At 39.3% G+C, this 8,399-nt stretch overlaps 1 pseudogene; it reads right to left on the bottom strand.

The window, feature by feature from the left end:
- Positions 1-6,905: 6,905 nt before the first annotated feature.
- On the bottom strand, positions 6,906-7,292 carry LOC109453308 (small ribosomal subunit protein eS25 pseudogene; annotated as a pseudogene).
- Between the last annotated feature and the right edge of the window lie 1,107 nt (positions 7,293-8,399).

Raw genomic sequence — 8,399 nt, 5'->3', positions numbered from 1 at the left:
ACCATGTGTATTAGTCTGGGTTTTCCAGGGAAACAGAACCAAAAAGATAGATAGATGATTAGATAGATAGATAGATAGATAGATAGATAGATAGATAGATAGATAGATAGGTATTGAGAGAGATGTTGATTTATTTTTAAAAATTGGCTCACGTGATCATGGGGGCTTGGCAAGTCCAGAATCTGCAGGATGGGCTGGAAGATTGGAGACCCATAGAAGAGTTGCAGTTTGAGCTCAAAGATGGTCTGCTGGTAGAATTCCCTCTTCCTAAGGGGAAGGTCAGTCTTTTTCTTATTAAGGCCTTCTACTGATTGGACAAGGCCCACCCACATTATGGAGTACAATCTGCTTTAGTCAAAGTCTACTGATTTAAATGTTAATCTCACCTAAAAAATTCCTTTATAGAAACACCTAGAATATTATATAACTAAACATCTGGATACTGTGGCCTAGCCTAGTCGACACATAAAATTAACCATCACACCATTGTAAGAAGCACCTGCGGAGCTTGTTAAACATAGATTCCTGTGCTCCATCCTCAGAGATTCTGATTCTAATCTGCAATTCTAATAAACTCTCAGGTGATGCTGATGTGGCTTTTCTAGGGATTACTTTTTGAGTAGCATTGTTCTAGGTTTGCTATTAGATAATCATGGTCCAGCTTCTCCTACAGATGATGAAACTGAAGCCGGCAGTTATGAATGGGTTTGTTCAAAGGAGTGCATGTAGTTAGATATTCTAACCCAAATCTTTAAATCTTAGTCGAGAGCGCTTTCCACATAACACACTTCCTGACATGTAGTACAAATAGACTTTCTTAGGATGAAATCTAGACTTGTAACTGAACCATCGTCAAAACCAGAGTGGACTAGTGGAAATTTTCATGGAACTTGACAACTTGAGTCTAAAATTCATGCAGGAGAGCAAAAAGCCAGGAATAATCAAAGCAATTTTGAAGAAGAATAAGGAGGGAAGGCCCATACTACCGTATCTGCAGGTGTTTTATAAAACTATAGTAATTAAGCAGCATGGTATTAACAAATAGACCACTGGAACCAATCAAGAACTCATTGTCAGACCATAAATATTTGAGATATCCATGACAGCATTATGAAGAAAAGATAAGTTATCAATAAGTACTGCTAAAAAGTGCCTGTCCATGTGAGAAAAAAATAGACTTTCTATCCACACCACACTTAAAAATAAATTCCAGATGGATCAATGTAGAAGTAACATTTTAATAGACAATTTAAGATAACATTTTTATATCAAGGCAGATAAATATTTCTTAAATGAGACATAAAAGCATCAACCATAAAGCAAAATAATAACAATAAGCCAATATTTATTGAGCTATTCTATGTGCTACACAATATTCTGAGTGTGTTATGTATACTAGCTCACATAATCTTCGTGAAAACCCGGTGAGGCCATTATTATTATGATCTTAATAAAAGACTGAGGCCTCCTCTCAGTGGAAGAAAGTTGACTATGTACAAGTCAAAAGAACATGTATTACATAAACTAATTAAAAACACAAACCAATACTCGAAGAAAATATTTTAGTGCGTATAACCATCAAAGGATTACACACAAACACACACACACGCACACACATTAATATGAAAAAGAAACAACCCAAAAAGAAAATGGGAACAAATTATGAACAAGCATTTCACTGAAAAGAAAAGTCAAATGACCATAATCATATGAAAGTATGCATGTTAGTAGACATATAAATCAACATAATCACTTGAGAGGGCAATTTGGCACTATCTACTAAAATAGAAGGTGCACATTCCCTGCAATTCAGGAAATTATTTGTATACACAAAGAAATTTTTTGCAGAGTTGTTCTAGCAAAAAATAGAGACAATAACTCAGTAAAAAAGTGGTTCAACAAATTGTAGGATGATTACATTTTGGAATACAAAGTAAAGTAGATCTAGATATATCTACACAGATAAAGTCAAAAAACCTAAAGTTGAGTGAAAAAAAAGATAAGTTGAAAAATGACACACAGCATACATCATTTGAGTAAAGTCTAAAATCTCACCAAATAATGCTGTGTATTGTTATGGGTGCATAACATTGCCATAAGGATACAGATCAACTTCAGGATAATGCGAAGCTATAGGATAACTTACAGATTTTTTTGTCTGATATATGTGAAAATAATTTCAATATAGGAGAAAATATAATTCCAAAGGGATCTATTATCTATCTATCTATCTATCTATCTATCTATCTATCTATCTATCTATCTACCTACCTACCTACCTATCTACAGATATAGACTTAGTCTTTCCAATTCTTGGACCTGTTTTACAATCTTATTGTTTCCCTCATTAATAGATTAAATGAATTTTCACCTTTGTTCTTTTTATATCTATATGAATTAAGTTTTTACCTTATTAAAAATTATACTTTGACAGTCACACAGCTAAAGCCAGTGCTTTAGTTCCAGAGTGCCTGCTCCTGCTCCCACATCCACTGTTTTTGGCCATATGTGGTGAGCTTCATTACTGAAAACCTGTGTTTAATTAAAAAGCTAGTCCTCCAAAGGCCCCCCTCCTCCAAAGGGGGAGGAGACAAGGACATTTTCATTTTTAGGAAAACAGTCCCAGGGTTCATTTATCTGAGAGGTGGAAACAATATGGAGAAATCCCACCCCTGGATCTGCATCTCCTAATACACAGAGGCCTCACCACTTGGACCCATACAGTTGCTACTTCCCCCTGCCTAAAACATAGAGGGAGAGCATGGCTTATCCACAGTTATGTCCTATATATTTTGTACTTCATTGTCTGGGTTGAATAGAATGTGCACCATAAATGAATAGAGACAACATCCCTATCTGTAATTTCTATCACCATCCAATTTCTATCACTATCTACCTATCCAATTTCTAGCTGGATACTGAATTCCTATAACCCAAGGCATTTTACGAAGTTCTATAAACCCTAAGAACATACATTTACTTGCATGTACCACGAAACTCCACTAATTTGGAGTAAGAAGGGAAGGTGGGACTGAATTAGTGGAATATGAAGTTGTGGGCTGTTTCTAAAGAACTGAAGTAGCGTTGTTTCTGAGTACATGTATGCTGGTATTTCAGTTATGAAACTAGACCCAGTCCTTGCCTGTGGGGACTTAATTAACAGGGAGATAAAAGTGGTATGTCATCAACTTATCAACCCAGAAAGAAGAAATGGTCATTTCTTAAGTAACTGCAAAGTTTGTTCTCTCATAACCTTTTCCAGATTATCAACTGACACAGAACAACCTTTCTTGATAAGAAAAACCAATAGAATTCCTTTAAAGCAGGGATATGCAAACTAAGGAGGTTACAGTTCTTCTACATTTTTTCCTTATTAGAGGAGCGAATTGGCTTAGTTCACATGCCTGGTAACACCATCTTGAAGTAAAATGTTGGACAAGGTCTCCTGGCAACTAGTAACTAGTGGCCAATTCCATGTTTAGGAAAAAGGGGCTGCTGTTATACCAGGCAGAGCTCAGCAGACACAGGCAGCAGTCTGGCAGGGCTGCCGGCTAATGCTAATTATCCTAGTCTGGGGAAGTAGGAGGAGAGAAATTGATGCCAAGTTCTTGCACAAGGTCAAATATTTCAGGAGGAAGGGAGCCAGGGTTAAATTAGCAGTCAGAGTGAGGTAGGAACTGGGTGGAGAAACACAGGCTGGGAGAGGGTGGGGGAGAAGTCTGGAAATCAAAATGGAGACAGCAGTAAAAAGTAATTACCAACACATTTCCCAACTTGGAAAGCCAGCCACATCCCACACCAGGGCCAGACTCGGAGCTCTTCAGTTCCAAGGAGATTGGAGCAGGCTCAGGGACAGGAAGGGAGTGTGCTGCCAGCTGCCGGTCTCTGGCTTTGGGGCTGCGCTTCCCGGAAGGGAAATTCATCTTGAAAGACAAAGCAAAGGACATTTCTGCCTAAATTCTTCATTAAAATAAGTATTCTCCATACATTCAATGTATCCATCCTTTTAGGACTACTCAATAGCAAAAAAATATCACCAAACATCAAAACAAAGGAGAGTGAAACCTTTCAGGAAAATGTAAGCATTTGTGAACCTAAAATATCTCCTTTCTCTGCTATTCATCGACATCACCGGGGGAAAAAAGAAACTGTTTGTGGGAGGGACAGAAATCAAGAGAAGGGGAGGAGGAGGGGAAAAAAAGGGAAAACGGAAGCAATGCTCACTGGCGTCAGGGAGAAATTCATGATAGGATTGACTGTTTGGGACTGACTGTTTTGACAGTTGATTTTTATTATTTTTTCCCTCCAACTGCAGAACCCTGACAGACAGTTGCTGAACATCAAATTGATGAGTAAATACTTCATCAGTTGCCTTAACAACGAAAGTAGTTAAAATGTTAAGTCAGTGAAATAAGATTGATTATTTTTGATACGATGTGTGGGTGCCTGACCCTGGAATTCTGGGCCTAATCATGCATATAAACACAGAGGCTGTATACAACAGATGCAGAAGCAGCACAGGACAAGTGAGAAATCCGCCAATCACCTGGTTGCCACATCTCTACAATGTCACTGAACGGTATTCAGAGAAACATCCGAAAGAATCTCTGGGTTGCTTGTGGGTGCCTGCTGTTAACAGGAGGCAGCCAGCTTTAAAAGCTGGGGATCCTGCTCCTTTCCATTTCTGGAAAAAAGACAGAGACTAACTTGTATTGGAAAAATTGATTCCCCGAAATTGTTGTCTAGAGGTGCTGAATCATGCATGAATGTCAGCAGATGACACCAATCATGGCATCATTTTCATGGGAACTTTATCCCGGATGAACCAAGAGAATTCTACTTTATGAATTTCCTTTTAACATCCACAGATAATGGTGCTGTGTCACAGTCCAAAAGGGAAATTAAATTTCTCTCATAATTAGATTTGGTATTTGCAGACTTGCCTGAAGAAAAGGGAAAGGAAATTCATTTTGGATTAAAAAAAAATCTTGAATTTAAAAAATTGCAATCACCATATCAGGTGTCATTCTGAATTCAACTCACCACGTGCAGAGGGCTGGATGCCTTCAAATAATGATACAGGTACAAAAGATTCCTGAAGCTTCACTCTTGTTTGTTTGTTTGTTTGGGATTTTTTTCTTTTCATTTTGAGTTCTAAAAAAATTATTATTTGATAGCTTGGTGACAATGCATGTCTGTGTTGAGAAAATAGAGATTGATTAAGAAGTGAGAGACTGTGAGAGACTGAAAATGAGTGAAAAAAAAAAAAAAGCCTACAAAGCATTTACAGTGTAATTTTCCAATACAGATTTGAGTAGATAACACATGCAGTTAGAAACAGATGCATTTTCAAGCCTTTTGAATAAGGAATAATTTTGAGTTTCCATCTTTTTAAAGAGAACCCAAGAAAATACAATGCTAGATTCTATATATTAGCAAGGCATTCATCCGAATGCCCAATAGCTTGAAACTTGAAAGAGTCATTCTCAACTCTTGGAGGTCCTGAATAGCTAACACATCGCTGGATGTTAGGGAAGAACAGTTGCAATAATCATTTATGGAAACAGAACATTAATCTGTAAGCATCAGTTTCCTAGATTAATTAGCAAGAATGTTAACTTGATAGACTGATTCTTAAAAATAAATCTGTGGATACATTTGAATGTATGTTTGAAACAGAATCTTACTTGTTAAATAACTTTGCTTTACAATACCTTTCATTTTTCTTATTTTAATTAATCCACACCACAAGCCTTTGGAGGACGACATCCACGTCGGACCACACTGATGAATATACCAAGTGTGTGGTAGGCTACATCTAGAACAGAAAGAGGCCTTCCAGGCATCGTGTTCCCTCCTTAGGGGTGGAAGGGGAAATAGTATATACTTTGTTCTTTACCTTGAAGGGGATGTCCTGGCATGCTCCAAACTCCTGGACCCCTAAAAATTCCACTGATATGGTAGGTCCCTGAATCTTCATTAGATGTATCTTCTGCCTTCAGAAGTTCATGTGTCTTATCAAAGACTCCAAAATACTTGCTACTTCTTGCTTATCTGATCTGACTTACGTGATGTCTGTGGGGATAGAGTCCCAGAGAGCGGTTTCCAGGCTCTTGGCCTCAAGTGGAAAGGTGCTGGCTCAGTTATTAGGTGGCCATCAGCTGTAGTCAGATGGCCAACCGCTGTGGCTGGGTAGCCATCAGCTGTCACCGGTTAGCCGTTAGCCACTAATATAACTGCCATGGCTACGTTAGTTGGTGGGTTGGTTGGCAGAGAAGCGGACTGTGGATTGTGCATCGTGTGAAGCCAGTTTCCTGTATCTCCAACCCACTATACCACTATATTCCCTCCAGCGAGAATATAGTGGTATGAACGAGAATATAGTGGTATGAACCCCCATCCATGGCTCGGTTGGTGTTCCTTTTTGGCCTCACCATACCCTGCGTTCTTGTGTGGGGAGCAGGAGCTGAGATTCCGCATTACAATGTCACCAACAAAGAAAACAAATGTATGGTTTTCTGGAATGCCCACTATATTATAGCCCTGGGGCAAGATTATAAGTATATACTGTTTATCTCATGAAGATCAATGACTGCATGCTATTGATAGATACCATGCTAATCTGCTCCAGCAAAGATACCACTTTTGGTACAGAAGCTACAATTGGGACTACTATTGATTGATTTGTGGTAGTCCACTCTCATATTACAGGATTCATCTGGCTTTTGTAGGTACAAGACTGGTGAATTAAATGGGGATAGGGGGTAGGTTTCTGTATTCTTTAGGTCTTCAAGACTGACCCTAATCTCTGCCATTTCCCCTAGGATGCAATACTGTTGTTTTGTGTGTTTTTTTATTTAATAAAGTTTTATTTTTCAAAATGTACATTTGGTGGGACCTGTTTTTCATGCATCTTCACCAGCAGCTGGGGCATCCCCACCCTTGGTGCTTCTGGCGTAAATTACTTGAGCTCGGTGCTTTGAAACTAATTTAATAAGTCCTTTACTAAGGAGCTCCTGAAGGGCTGCCCTGGCCAGGGAACCATGGGTCTTCAGTCTCCCAGAGACAACAGCTGGAGTTATAAGCTTATAGTTGGGAATTTCCTTACAGAGTTTGTGATATGTCACTTTGTCAAACAAGACTAGGTTATTGAGCTTGTCCCGAACTTTGCCTTTGGACCACTTCTTCTTTTTGGCCTTGCCTCCAGATTTGTTCACTGGGTCTTTGTCTTTCTTGGCTGACTTTCCAGCATCTTTCTTCTTCTCGTCGTCTTTGGGCGGCATGGCAAAGTGCGGACAACGGAGGCTACGACTGCGGCTTCGCTAAGATGCAATACTGTTTTTGATGTAATATCTTGTCGATGATTAGGGTGGGGGCAATGCCACAGGCTTCCATTTGGCTTTTCCTATTATGATAATTCTTACCTCAAAGGCCAAGGAATGAATATTGAGGTTCTGCCAACTCCTTGTTCCAATTATACATTCAGGGACTAGAGAAATGACCATTAATTGGGACCATACACTGAATTGACTTACTGTGAGCCAGGCATCAATGTTAACACCCAGTTTTTGAAATGAGTATTCCCCTTTCCCCTGTACATGGTTCCCTAAGTTGATAATCGTAGATCTTTCTGGAGAAGGACAGAGAATCATTACAATAGTACTTGCCATGGTCTTGCAGGGTCCTTTTCTCATGAGATCCATCCTTTCTTTCAGTTGAGAACTGGATCTAGGTTGAGAACTGGATCAAGTCTGGAACTGGTTGAGAACTGGATCAGGTCCAGAAACTTAGCAGAGATTGGGACATTTTACGGGGGCAGTAGCTCTTAGCCTTTGTTTCTTTTTGTTGTGTAGACTGGGAAATAACCTTGTTGCCTGCTCAGTGTCTTGACCCTGGAAACACTGGTTTTCATTAACTATGTGAGTTATGTCACCTCCCCCAACATTGCCTCTCTTTATAATAATTGAGCTTACTTTGCTTTGATAGTTAAGAGCTACCACCTGGCCTCTGTTTTTTGTAGGAATCTATCAGTCTTTTGCTATCTGAGAGCCAATTCTGCAATGGTATCCTCTAAAATCAGTCCTGGTTTACAGAGGTCAGCCACCAGGGTGATTCTTAACATAACTGGTCTCCCCAGGGAATTCCATTTTCTTTGGTAAACGGAATGTCCTCTGAACTCTCTCACAGCGCGTAATAAACTAACAAGGTTTTTGACATCGCATAATATAACCACTTCAGTATGCCCACTTGCCTGGGCCTTTGGATCTCTTCTTCCATAACTTGCCCACGGTCCTTCTTGGTGTATCCACCAAGGTTCTTGCCAGGATCTTAAATCCTACAGCAAAGGTGAGTGCTCCGCTATCTACAAACTATGTTTTATCCAACTTTATATTCCATCT

The sequence above is a fragment of the Rhinolophus sinicus genome, chromosome 17 (genome assembly GCF_057876585.1).
Source record: "Rhinolophus sinicus isolate RSI-liver-muscle chromosome 17, RSI-T2T, whole genome shotgun sequence".
Lineage (NCBI taxonomy): Eukaryota > Metazoa > Chordata > Mammalia > Chiroptera > Rhinolophidae > Rhinolophus > Rhinolophus sinicus.
This window is presented reverse-complemented; position numbering and strand designations above follow the sequence as displayed.